The following is a 14,960-nucleotide window of genomic DNA, read 5'->3' as shown; positions in this document are numbered from 1 at the left end:
GATCTTGATCATGTTAGGCAGCTCACAAGATCCAACAATGAAGCACAATGAGGAGAAGACAACCATCTAGCTACTGCTATGGACCCATAGTCCAGGGGTGAACTACTCACTCATCACTCCGGAGGCGACCATGGCGGTGTAGAGTCCTCCGGGAGATGAATCCCCTCTCCCGGCAGGGTGCCGGAGGAGATCTCGCGAATCCCCCGAGATGGGATCGGCGGCGGCGGCGTCTCTGGAAGGTTTTCCGTATCATGGTTTTTCGCATCAGGGGTTTCGCGACGGAGGCTTTAAGTAGGCGGAAGGGCGGAGTCGGGGGCCAGACGAGGGGCCCACACCACAGGGCGGCGCGGGCCCCCCTGGGCCGCGCCGCCACGTGGTGTCGCCACCTCGTGGCCCCACTTCGAATGTTCTCCGGTCTTCTGGAAGCTCCGTGGAAAAATAGGCCCCCGTGTCTTCGTTTCGTCCAATTCCGAGAATATTTCGTTACTAGGATTTCGAAACCAAAAACAGCAGAAAACGGAAGCGGCACTTCGGCATCTTGTTAATAGGTTAGTTCCAGAAAATGCACGAATATGACATAAAGTGTGCATAAAACATGTAGGTATCATCAATAATATGGCATAGAACATAAGAAATTATCGATATGTCGGAGACGTATCAGAGAACTACTCCCTCCTCATCATGGGAGACATCAGCGGTGATGAAGATGGCGGTGGTGTCGATGGAGATGCCTTCCGGGGGCACTTCCCCGTCCCGGCGGCGTGCCGGAACAGAGACTTTTGTCCCCCGAATCTTGGCTTCGCGATGGCGGCGGCTCTGGAAGGTTTCTCGTACCGTGGCTTTTCCGTATCGAACATTTAGATCATGGGGCTTTAAATAGGCGAAGAGGCGGAGTCGGAAGGGTTCTGGGGGCTCCACACAACAGGGGGCGCCCCCCTTGGGCCGCGCCGGCCACCTGTGTGGTGGGCCTATGGCTCTCCTCTGGCCTCTCTCTGGTGTTCTGGAAGCTTCGTGCAATTATAAGATGATGGGCGTTGATTTCGTCCAATTCCGAGAATATTTCCTTACTAGGATTTCTGAAACCAAAAACAGCAGAAAACAGGAACTGGCACTTCGGCATCTCGTCAATAGGTTAGTTCCAGAAAATGCATAAATATGACATAAAGTGTGAACAAAACATGTAGGTGTTGTCATAAAACTAGCATGGAACATAAGAAATTATAGATACGTTTGAGACGTATCACCGCTCCTCTGCTCTCCTCTGCCAAAATTCTCCCTTGCGCCCCACAGTTCTTGAGCTCAACTACACTTCGCACTTTGCTCCGGCGCCATTGTTGATGCCTCCGCGCAGACTCACCAGGCACAGCACGCCCGAGTCTAAGATGGCGACCAAAGATCTTGGGAAGACGGAGTGGGAGAGATCCAAAATCTCCCCTCAAGACATCAACCTGCTGAAGAAACTGGGGATCAGCAAGAAGCAAGACGCGCTTCGCTTCCCCAGTGAAGAAAGCTATCCAACCCCTCCAATGGAGTATCGGGTCAGTTTCGTCGACCACCTCATCCGTGGTCTTTCTGCCCCCATTCACAATTTCTTACGGGGGTTGCTTTTTATGTACGGACTGCAACTGCACCATCTTACTCCCAACTCCATCCTCCACATCTCAATCTTCATCACGCTTTGCGAAGCTTTCCTTGGAGTCCAGCCTAACTGGTCTCTATGGAAACGCATTTTCTTCTATCGCTGTAATGGCTCTGCCAATGTTTCCTATAACATTGGCGGCGTTGTCATCTGCGTCCGCCCTGACGTTGAGTACTGATGTCTACGGGAGCTTCTATTCTTGTAGACAGTGTTGGGCCTCCAAGAGCAGAGGTTTGTAGAACAGCAGCAAGTTTCCCTTAAGTGGATCACCCAAGGTTTATCGATCTTAGGGAGGAAGAGGTCAAAGATATCCCTCTCATGCAACCCTGCAACCACAAAGCAAGAAGTCTCTTGTGTCCCCAACACACCTAATAGGTGCACTAGTTCGGCGAAGAGATAGTGAAATACAGGTGGTATGAATGAATATGAGCAGTAGTAACGGCGCCATAAAATAGCTTGCTAGCGTGTAGTTGATGGTGGTAATATGGTAGCAGTAGTAACGCAAGAAAACAAGTAAACAAGCAGCGATAGCGATATTTAGGAACAAGGCCTAGGGATTAGACTTTCACTAGTGGACACTCTCAACTTTGATCACATAACGTAATAGATAAATGCATACTCTACACTCTCTTGTTGGATGATGAACACCACTAATTGCGTAGGATTACACGAACCCTCAATGACGGAGTTAACAAGCTCCACAATATTCAATGTTCATATTTAAATAACCTTAGAGTGCATGACAGATCAACACAACTAAACCAAGTACTAACATAGCATGCACACTGTCACCTTCACACCATGTAGGAGGAATAGATCACATCAATACTATCATAGCAATAGTTAACTTCATAATCTACAAGAGATCACAATCATAGCCTACGCCAAGTACTAACACGGATGCACACACTGTCACCATTACACCGTGCAGGAGGAATAAACTACTTTAATAACATCACTAGAGTAGCACATGGATAAATTGTGATACAAAACACATTGCAATCATAAAGAGATATAAATAAGCACTTCACTATGCCATTCATAACAGTGAATAAGTATTCTGTGAAATATAGCCTAAGAGACCCACACGGTGCACACACTGTCACCTTTACACACGTGGGACAAGGAGTCTCCGGAGATCACATAAGTAAAACCCACTTGACTAGCATAATGACATCTAGATTACAAGCATCATCATATGAATCTCAATCATGTAAGGCAGCTCATGAGATTATTGTATTGAAGCGCATAGGAGAGAGATTAACCACATAGCTACCGGTACAGCCCCGAGCCTCGATGGAGAACTACTCCCTCCTCATGGCAGACAGCAGCGTTGATGAAGATGGTGGTGGTGTCGATGGAGGAGCCTTCCGGGGGCACTTCCCCGTCCCGGCGACGTGCCGGAACAGAGACTCCTGTCCCCCAGATCTTGGCTTCGCGATGGCGGCGGCTCTGGAAGGTTTCTCGTACCGTGGCTTTTCCGTACTGGGGGTTTCGCGACGGAGGCTTTAAGTAGGCGGAAGGGCAACGCGGGGGGCCACACGAGGGCCCCACACCATAGGTCAGCGCGGCCAGGGCCTGGGCCGCGCCGCCCTAGTGTGGCGGCGCCTCGTGGCCCCACTTCGCCCCCTCTTCGGTCTTCTGGAAGCTTCGTGGCAAAATAGGACCCTGGGCGTTGATTTCGTCCAATTCCGAGAATATTTCGTTACTAGGATTTCGAAACCAAAAACAGCAGTAAAACAAAGAATCGGCTCTTCGGCATCTTGTTAATAGGTTAGTTCCAGAAAATGCACGAATATGACATAAAGTGTGCATATAACATGTAGATATCATCAATAATGTGGCATGGAACATAAGAAATTATCGATACGTCGGAGACGTATCAAGTACTTTGACGTCAAATTCCCTGACTCAGTACAAGGGTGGCGCAAAAAGTGGTTGTACATTCATGAGGAGAATCATGGCTCTGTTGAAGACAACATCCCTCCTTTTGATGGTACCGAGAAAATCTGTCGCCGTCGTTCCTGGGACGCAGAGGCTACCAACGAAGAAAAAGCGGCGACAGAAGCCTTGATGACACGCATCCGCCAGCTCCAAAATACCCGAGGACAAGAACTGTCGGGTATCCAAATCACGACATACTTCCTTAGGATTAGGGTGCAGCCTCTGCAAGCTCGCAATAATCCCCTTTGGATGTATGCTGGCAATGAAGATGTAGATCGCTTGTCGACAGATTTATCGGTCAAGGACTTAGAGAAACTTGTCCGAAAAATCTCGTCGCTAAACAAGAAAGACACCGTTCCTTCATCTTGTCGTGTGACGCCATACAACGCCACCAACGCGCTTCCTCGGGTGATATTTTTTGTCATATGTTTATTCATGCACTCTTTCTTTTTCTCCTTCGGTACTACCATTTCTTCGACTGCTATTACTGATATAAATCCATGTCGGTATTTTCTATTTTGTGCAGAATCATGATACTGCATCACCTCTTCCTCCCCTTCCTGTAATATCCCAGGTAACATTTTGTATCAAGAAGTTGTGAACAAATAATTTGTTAGCCAAATAACAATGACCTATTATCATTTAGTCGAAGGATTCACATTGGATGTCCACAATTAGGTGGATACACCACAGGGATTCTTCACAAGACCTTAGAAGAATATAAACCACAAGCTACACCTAGACCAACATTCTAATCATAAGTCCTATAGTTGGAAGAAAAGGAGTTGAAGACCGTGAGAAAACTCTAAGGGGTAGAGTAAAGATTGAGTTAGATGTACAATAACTCAATACTTGGAGCAAGAGAGTAGAAGAAGGTCCGAAGCCGAGAGGAAGTTCAATCTTATTTTCATAAGATTGTTAAACACTACTTTCAAAAGGATGTCGGACCGAAGCCGAGGTTCATACCTCGAGGAAGTAAGAAGTGGACTATAACTTGAGCAAGGTGAGTAATATTTACTCGAAGTACGATAGCTCAAGTCGGCAAAGTTTAATGAAGTTGGACGAAGAAAATACCATATACCAAATAAAGCTCAAGATGGCCAAAGATTGAACACAACAATACCAAAGACTAATAGAATGATTCCTTTCATGGAACCTAAAGAACCCAGAATAGTTATAGGTATCAACTCGTAAACCATGATTGGATGGACTATATAAGTCTAATCCATTCCTAGGAAAATAAACCATCACAATCATTTCCATGTTAAGTACCTTACTTAGTATCATTATTGCAATTTTGGTAGTAAGGGAAAATAAAGACCTATTTACCAATTAGGAGTATACTATCAAATTAGTCTGTAGTTAAGACTGCCGGGACAAGACGAAGTCCCAATCATTGAATATTCAATGACAAAAGGAAACAAGCTTATAGAGTTGAAAGAAAATAAATAATTGAAGTTAGAAGCCATGGCTCAGAGATAGGTATCGGAGAACTGGAGTAAGAAATAATGTTCAGAGACAAACCATAATGGATTCCAGGAAGAATCGGACAAGGGATATATTCAATTATATCAAGTGAGATCAATACGGAGTTCGAGAAAAGTCGTAGTCCGCACAAGACGGATCCACACTTCGGAAACGTGAGAGATATCAAACTTCGAGGACGAAGTTTAGTTTAAGGGGTAGAGACTCGTAATATCCCGGGTAATGGGGTTACAAAAATAGAGGAAACAGATGTGTGCATTGCATTCATGCATAGAAAATCTGGGAATTTTCGCGCTTTAAAGTAAAACGTCACGATGAATCGAAGTTTCACTTGACCTTGGTGGAATTGAAGTAGTTCATCAAGTCAAGTGCTATAAACCTCAGTGTGATCTTTGTTAAAACCTGTTTTGGGTAGAGATAATTTGATCTAAGGGGTTAGATCAAATGGAATTAAAACTAACACAACAACACTTTAATCAATGGTCCATTGTTTGATCTTATAAAAGATCATAACATGGTATTCCTTGCCATAACATAAGAACATCTATTCAATTGGAAATCAACTAACAATAAGAAATGGAGAGAATTATTCTTGACTTATCTTTTCCATGTCTTTAACAAATAAATATTCCTACCATGAATCTCATGGTAATTCTTGAACTAAATTCTTGAACTCAACACCAACACAAACTTATCATTAAACCCTAGAGATGGGAGAAGCCTATAACCCTCAAATAGATAATTATCAAACTCTAAGTTATTTATACTTAAAAGTTAAGAAACTACACTTGGGGTATAATTGAATTCACTTTAAAACTAATTACCAAATATGGTAAAACACAAGGACCTAAGTGCATAAAAGTCACCCATTCTTATTTTAATCATAACTTATTAAATATGTGGAATATTACAAAACTAAATTCGTTTACATTACGAATTATAGTTCAAACTATTTGAATAAAATAAACTATGAGTACTTTGAAACTCATATGATCATGCCTTGGTGAAATCAACAATCACCATTCAAAATTGGGGTGTAATCCTTATCTTTGACATTTTGATCCCAATAATGATATAAATACCATCACATTTGATATAGTGACTCAACCACAAGCATAAAACCATTCACAAGATATTTAGTAACAAAAGCCACTTGGCTATCCAAAAATAAATCACATGAGAGGATAATACCCATGCCACATAGGATGAAAATATCTACATACCTTGAATCCTAAGCAATGCCACCTCATGCTTAAAGGATTGCTATGGATGAGAGCATGACAACCAAGCACCTTACTCATCAAATTAAAGCAAGAGTCATCCACCCATGTGTCATGTTACTAGAGCATGCTCAAGCCTATAAAAGAGAGTCTCACACTCCATTCATTCCATCATCTTGCACCATGATGCAAGAAAACCAACACATTGAGACACCCCATAAAATAGTTAGGATCAAGATGAAGCAGCTAGGAGGTGGAGGCATGCCACAAGATGCAGGTTTATCAGAATTCCTGAAGAACAAGCTACAGAAGATAACAAGGTAGAATTCTTAGGAAGACCACATATTTAGATAATCACATCATCATTCCTAGAGTAGAACCCTAGATTATAATCTAAGTCCTTGTAGAATGAGAGGGGTAATTGGTACAAACATATCTAAATATTTCTAGTAATACCATAGGAAGCTAAACCTTTGATCATTATAAATTGTGAAATGATCATAAACCCTAAGAACTTGAAGTAGAAGATATAAGCTCATAAGTAAAGCTTAGAGTTAAAGCCTATAATATATATGGTGAGAAACCATTCATCATTATAACCAAAGTTAACTATAAAAAGAAATATAGCTACTTTAACAATAGATTAAGAATATAATATAAATCTATTGGTAGAAGATAAAACCAATTCTCAGATCCTTAGTAACTAAAGGAGCACATGAAATATTAATCAAGTAACCATTTTTACCCTGCATTGGGGAGAGTAAACCTAGCCAATACAATATGGTATCATCTCATACCTACAACCTAGAATAATATCTCAACTCTAGTTTGTGTATCACTTAAGTGATCATAACTGAAAACCTAAACCATATTTGAGATCCAACCCATGTGTCATTAGGTAAATAGCATTTGAACCCTATTGGTTCATTAATTAAATCCTATGCTTCAATTATAAAACATAAGAGCCACCTAATGTTAAGCCTATAAGTAAACCATATGTGTAGTGATCAAACCCTTATCTTTGTAACAAGGTAAACCATGATGGAAACAATACCTACTTAGATACTTTCAAATATAATGACAGTATTAACCTTAAAAAAGGGGGGTTATGATAGAAACTATAAAACCCTAATACATTTGAGCTCACATAAAATCATGTGCAGGTGAGCAATTCCCCAAATGGAAACCAAGTCCTAATACTAATCTCTGAAATACTTTGAGTTCAAAGTATCAACTATAAATATTCCAAAAGATTTGATTCACAAGAAAAACCTAAGATTAAAATGAATACATAAACCCATGCCTAATTGAAGTTTGGAATAAAGCTCCCCAAACATACCAATAGAACCATATATTTGTGTTAAACAATCCAGTGACATAGTGATTATTCCAAATAGAATTAATGGGATTTAAATAACCAGATACCTGCAAATTCATGTTGAATTTAAATCAACAAATCATGAAATGAAATTTGAAAACAGAAAATAAAAACAGAAAGGAAAAAGAGGAGAGAAAAACCTTACCTGGACCTTACCAGACCGCAGCAGCCCAGCAACTGGCCCAGCAGGAGTCCACCAACTCGGCCCAAACCGCAGCCCAACCCAGCCCGCATAACCCTTCATCCAAAATATCGAGGACGAGCTCGTCCTCATCTTCTCCTCGCGCATGGCCGACAGCACCACGCCGTGCTCTTCTTCTCCTCTCTCGCTGGCGATTCCTCCTTCATCGGCGTCGTGACGAGGCGCAGTCCAGCACCATATAAAAGCCCCAAGACGAGTTCTAGCCTCGGTTTCTTCCTCATTTGCCCCAATTAAGCAAACCCTAGCTCGCCCGGCCATCCTCCTCGCCGCCGGTAGGAACCTCCCCAGACCAAGCCGTAACCGCCATTAGCACCGCCGTGGTCGACTTGCTCCTCCTACAGAAGGAATTGAACTGGAGCAGCCCGTAGCGCCGTCACCAAGCTCAACCCCCTGGCGGCCGACGCCATGAATCCCGGCGACTCAGGTCACCTCCGGCCACGCCATCAAGCGCGTCGTGCCCCTGGTGAGCCACTGATTCCCCTAGCTTGCTTAAATCGCTCGATTGCATCCCGTAACATGCCCAGCACCGTTGGTCCGTGAGTTCTGCCGCTCGACATCGCCGGCGAGCTTGCCCCGGCGACCAAATGGGGGCGGCGATAGTACCTGCGTGTTCACCTCGACGCACTGAACCTCGCTGTATGGATAGTTTGCCCGCGCGAGCACCGTAGCGCCGGCGATCACCGTCACTGGCCGCCGGTGACACACATGGTGGCCACATCACCGCCACCGTGGCAGCCAGCGTGGCTCTGGCCCACCTGTCTGTGGCTGTGAGTAGCACAGGCACGGGTGTAGTTAGGAAATTTCGTTTCATTTCAAATACCAGAAAATTGCTGCAACTTTAAACAAATTTAGAAAATTCAATTTAAGTCAGAAAAATAAAAATAAGACATCAAAATTCTTATAAAAGTAAATTCTATTTAATAAAAATATAATATGAAATTTTTATTTTTAATAAAAATTTAGTTGTTTAATACTTGTTATTTAAAGCCTTTAATTTTAGTTCTAAATTCAGTTAAAATTCAATAATTAGGAAAAAGATTTAAAATAAATAAAAACCAGAAAGTAAACAAGGAAAACATTAAAGTTAATTTTCCTTCTCTATTAACTTAATAAATCCTTATCAGGAGGATTTAAAATCCTAATAACTAAATGCCTCAATTATTAATTGTTTAAAATAAAAAAATATCTAATCTAATATTATTTTTATTTCAAAATTATTAATAACTTCAACTTTATTAATGAAGTTATTAATCCAATAATTATAGGGTAATTAGGAAACCCTAGTTTCATTATAAACCAAGTGATAACCTCATAATTTTATGTGGAACCCTAAAACCCTAATTCAACTATGCACCAAACCCTAGCTCCATTAATTCATATGAATCCTAGTTTGCTTCTAACCTAAACCCTAGGTTAGAACTTGTCATCATGTTACTTCATTTGTAATCATAGATTCATATCTAGCAATTAAATACTAGTTCAAATCCACATAAGATATGGGAACCCTATCACTACTAATTAGCATCCCATGTGTTCATCTTCAACAGACTTAGATAGTTAAGTAGGGATAACCAAGTGTAAACCTTAGATCCTTTTACCAAAGCCATCAGCCTTATTCATTCCTATTTAGCATCACACCATTGTGATGAACCCTAACAACAACCATACCTAATATTTTGTATTACATTCCCTACTCCACTAAACCCTACCAGTGTTGGATACCAATTATCAACCATCCTATTTAGAAGCCAATTATTCCTTACTTAACAGAACCAACAGTAAATCCTAGACAACCTCAACCTTAATTGTAATACTTCTTATTAATTAAGAAGTATGTTCTTCAAAAGTTATTCTTTTGAAGTAAATAAGAAATCATCGTCAACCCCTGCTTATAAGGACCTATAAACCCTAGCCAGCTATCACTAGCAAGATAAACCCACCTTGGCAACCACCATGTATAATAAATTGCTTAGGATGCCTAGGCTTATCTTAACCCTACAAGCCCTAGGTGTTGATGAATCCAACTTTGTTGGGATCCATCTAATACCTATTCCAGCAACTACATGCAGCCTTAGTCAACCATAGAAAATCACCCACTTAATTATCATACTTGTTCTTTATTAAAGAACATGTTCTTCAAAAGTTATTCTTGTAAAGTATATGATAATTAATCATTAACCATGCCATATAGTACTAAACTGACCTTGTTCTTTACTTGTTAATATTATGCCAATTATCATTCTTTGTGTGCTCAATTGATTATTATACTCTATTTACTACATGTGGATAATACCAAGTAATCACACCTGAATAAAAACCTTGTATGTGAATCACTCTAAAAGTGCAACACACCCTAAACCAATCATTACAACTCACTGATCCTAAATCATCGGGGTTAGGTCACGCTTAGAGCGATTGCATCTCATAACTTATGCATTATTGCATCCTTGCCAATATTTTAAACATCGTCTTTACCGGACGATGATGCTATTTCAGAATTTGGAGTTATTACGCATCGAAGACCTTGTCTGCATAATCTTGCAGTCAAGAAAGACAAGTTCATCACTTGCTCATGTCATTTGAGTATTTCTACCAAATTACTTGCAAAGTACTATGTTTATCACTATCGCATGAAAAGCAAAACCACTATTTTCATAACTATGAATATGACTATGTGGTGGGCAATGGAACCATGGATTGTGTTGATATGGTGGAGGTTCCATTGCACGGGTTTATATCCATCTAGGATTAAACAACAAATGTCGCCGAGTGATTCTTGTGCCGTAATACCCGTGTTAACCATAAGATCCGGAGTGGGACGGAGTAGTCAAAAGTGTTTCCACCTCTCGTTCATCAACGGATGCGCTTTACCGTAGACACTTGTATCTGTCGGCGGCAAGCGGTAGGCTGGGGAAGCCTTAAGTCCCCACGGCACGGTCACGTAGACACTTGTCGTTCGAAGAACAAGCGGTAGGTCGGGGAAGCCTTAAGTCCCCACGGTATTGCGGTCTATGATGGGTTGCAGCCACCGGCGTAGGAGTGTATGGTAGAGCCCAAGACTCGTTGTCGTGGTCGGGGTCCACCTTGAAATCTATAGGAATAATGGGACCGACGTGGACCCAGGGTCGGCGCATGCAACAACGGGTGGGTGTTCGAGGTAGCGGAGGAACATGATTGGCTAGACCTTATACCGGGCCTCACACCATAGGAAGTGTGGACGGGTCATTCCCGGTTGGCACCAAGGTTAAGATCTCTTATGGGTAAAGCAACACACCTCTGCAGAGTGTAAAGAACCGTGACCTGTCACTCCTCGTTCCGGGATATGGAGCTGCGAACGCGGCCGGAAAGGAGCTCCATGAAGTTCTAGTAAACCGGTGAAGGCCGACGGACATAGCTCTTCCGAATAAAAGCAACCTCTTGAAGAAATGATTATGAAAACCTGCATTGGTATTAGACTTTCTGGTCTAATGTTGTAGCTAGTGCATTAAACACCTCTTTCCTATAATGAACTTGTTGAGTACGCTCGTACTCATCCCACTCTTAAATCCCCTGCTTAGATATGGAGGCACCGAAGGAGGATCCACAGTGCAACACGAAGACCGAGGAGTCAACAACTACTTCAAGGGACAGGAACCTGTCAGAAGAGGCAGATACCACATCCAACAAGGAGAAACCTAGATTAGCAATAGAAAGGAACTAGCTTCCTAAACTTAGTTCCTATTTAGCTAGAATCTATCCATAGCCTCTGTAGCTAGTTAAATACTCTACAAATAGAGTTCGTGATAAGACTAGTCTACGAGTCGTTCTTCTGGAGTTTATTTGCAGATTTACCTCATTGTAAAGTAGGAGGCTGTGCTGATCTTATGTAATAGAATCAATGTTGTAATTCTATAGACATGCCTTGGACCCGCATATGTTTCTTTGTACCACTCGAGCGATATAATACTAGTGGAACGGTGTTTCATTGGTGTTATATCGGACTTGCATACTACACCATGCGGTGGTATGCCGGGTCACCACAGTTGGTATCAGAGCAAATGCTTTGACCTTAGGATTAAAACCCTTTAAAGGAGACCTATAGGATTGGTAGTGTCTATAGGAAGTTGTCTTAGCTAAATCAAATATTCTTATGACTTGAGATGGATATTCACTTGAGAATAATCCTGACACACTTGAGTCAACCTTTCTTACCTATATTTCCTTAGTAATGTTAGCTAGCTAATCTCAAGTATGTAGCATACTCTTGAGACCCTAAAATAATTATGAGTAGACCACAGTTGGTATACAATACATGGTAGTCCAAAGAGAGGATACAACCATAAGGAAGATATCCTAGTGGAAGATGTGTACCAACATATGTTATGGTTAAGTAAGAATTATTCAAACATGGAATAGGAGTGATATCAAGTAAGATAAATAAGATATCCTATTAGAAGGTAACCCAATACAAGTAATGGGTAAGTAAACTATCCAAACTTGTAAAACAGTTGATAGTAAGTGATACAAATAAGTTATATGAGGTAGTATAGACCATGATGAGTCAATCATGGGAGGTAAGAAAAAGAGATAGGAATAAGTATGTCTATTTACAGGGTAGAGTTGTTAATCATATATGATTCACCTGAGAATCATTATGTGATGGACTAAAACATCATAAATAATTAAAATAAGTACAACAAGAAGCCAGTTATTCAACAATAGTGCAAGAACTGTGTTCCAAAAATATGGGAAGTGTGCCAAGCACATCATGACCATATACTTATGGTAGAAACGCTTAGAAGTATAGGAACTATATCCTAATAAATAGGTAATTATAGTAACCATATTAGAACTAGTGGTATCATACAAAATAGTCTTCAATTGCAATTATATAAGGTATAATACTTTGTTAGAACTTCCAAAGAAAATTAGGTTAACCACAACTATCCTAGACCAATTTGTTTTAAGTTTATCTCATTGCAAATGTGCAATTAAGGTAAAGGTTGAGACAAATAGTAGAATTCCCTATATTCGTGCTAAGTATCACGATATAAACCTATATTATGTGGTGTTCTATACTACACATCAGAGCCTGATGTTTAGAGATGTCTTACTCAACTATTATATTCAGGCTTATGATGGTGTGTATTATATGCACAAAGCTGAATCTTCTTGGATTTTATTGAATTTTCATTGTTTGACTAGATCCATACATGAAGTTTGACTTTGATATGCAAATGCATGTTGCAATATCAAGTCCTTACTTGGTGCTATAGATCTAGAGGGTAATGGTAAACATGTGAGGAAGTGACGAGTTCTGAAGATTATGAAGACAAGATGAAGGTTCATCAGATAAAGGAAACAAAGTTGTGGGAAGCAACCACAATACTCCGAAGGAAGTGCCAATCAACATTCATGCTTTACCTCAACAGAGGAGTACTTTAGTACATGAGAAGCATGAAGGTAAGAAATATGGTGATTATGGTGAAGCTGAAGCAGATCCATAGTCAACATAGAAGAGAGAATGCATGGGAAATCACTTAGAATACTATATTCATAGTGTCAGCCAGTGGTTTTCTTGCAAAATAAATCCTGAATGAAGGAAGGTGATATATGAAATCATAGCAGACATAAGAAGACCATAGTCGATATCATAAGACCACAATTGATATAATATCAACACTGCGAGATAAAGTAGAAGATGTCTCGTTCAGTTGATCAGAACCTATAGTAGAAACCATTTTTAGATATCAAATAGCCACAGTTGGTATAATAACCACAGCTGGTATCAGTTGGTATTACAAATAGTCCACGATTTAATTATTTGTATCAAGAAGTTGTGAACAAATAACATTTTGTTAGCCAAATAACAATGACCTATTATCATTTAGTCGAAGGATTCACATTGGATGTCCACAATTAGGTGGATACACCACAGGGATTCTTCACAAGACCTTAGAAGAATATAAACCACAAGCTACACCTAGACCAACATTCTAATCATAAGTCCTATAGTTGGAAGAAAAGGAGTTGAAGACCGTGAGAAAACTCTAAGGGGTAGAGTAAAGATTGAGTTAGATGTACAATAACTCAATACTTGGAGCAAGAGAGTAGAAGAAGGTCTGAACTGAGAGGAAGTTCAATCTTATTTTCATAAGATTGTTAAACACTACTTTCAAAAGGATGTCAGACCAGAAGCCGAGGTTCATACCTCGAGGAAGTAAGAAGTGGACTATAACTTGAGCAAGGTGAGTAATATTTACTCAGAAGTACGATAGCTCAAGTCAGCAAAGTTTAATGAAGTTGGACGAAGAAAATACCATATACCAAATAAAGCTCAAGATGGCCAAAGATTGAACACAACAATACCAAAGACTAATAGAATGATTCCTTTCATGGAACCTAAAGAACCCAGAATAGTTATAGGTATCAACTGTAAACCATGATTGGATGGACTATATAAGTCTAATCCATTCCTAGGAAAATAAACCATCACAATCATTTCCATGTTAAGTACCTTACTTAGTATCATTATTGCAATTTTGGTAGTAAGGGAAAATAAAGACCTATTTACCAATTAGGAGTATACTATCAAATTAGTCTGTAGTTAAGACTGCCAGGACAAGACGAAGTCCCAATCATTGAATATTCAATGACAAAAGGAAACAAGCTTATAGAGTTGAAAGAAAATAAATAATTGAAGTTAGAAGCCATGGCTCAGAGATAGGTATCGGAGAACTGGAGTAAGAAATAATGTTCAGAGACAAACCATAATGGATTCCAGGAAGAATCTGGACAAGGGATATATTCAATTATATCAAGTGAGATCAATACGGAGTTCGAGAAAAGTCGTAGTCTGCACAAGACAGATCCACACTTCGGAAACGTGAGAGATATCAAACTTCGAGGACGAAGTTTAGTTTAAGGGGTAGAGACTGTAATATCCCAGGTAATGGGGTTACAAAAATAGAGGAAACAGATGTGTGCATTGCATTCATGCATAGAAAATCTGGGGAATTTTCGCGCTTTAAAGTAAAACATCACGATGAATCGAAGTTTCACTTGACCTTGGTGGAATTGAAGTAGTTCATCAAGTCAAGTGCTATAAACCTC

The sequence above is a fragment of the Lolium rigidum genome, chromosome 3, assembly GCF_022539505.1.
Source record: "Lolium rigidum isolate FL_2022 chromosome 3, APGP_CSIRO_Lrig_0.1, whole genome shotgun sequence".
NCBI classification, from domain to species: Eukaryota; Viridiplantae; Streptophyta; class Magnoliopsida; order Poales; family Poaceae; genus Lolium; species Lolium rigidum.
The sequence above is the reverse complement of the archived record's forward strand: the minus strand, read 5'-3'. Positions refer to the sequence as shown.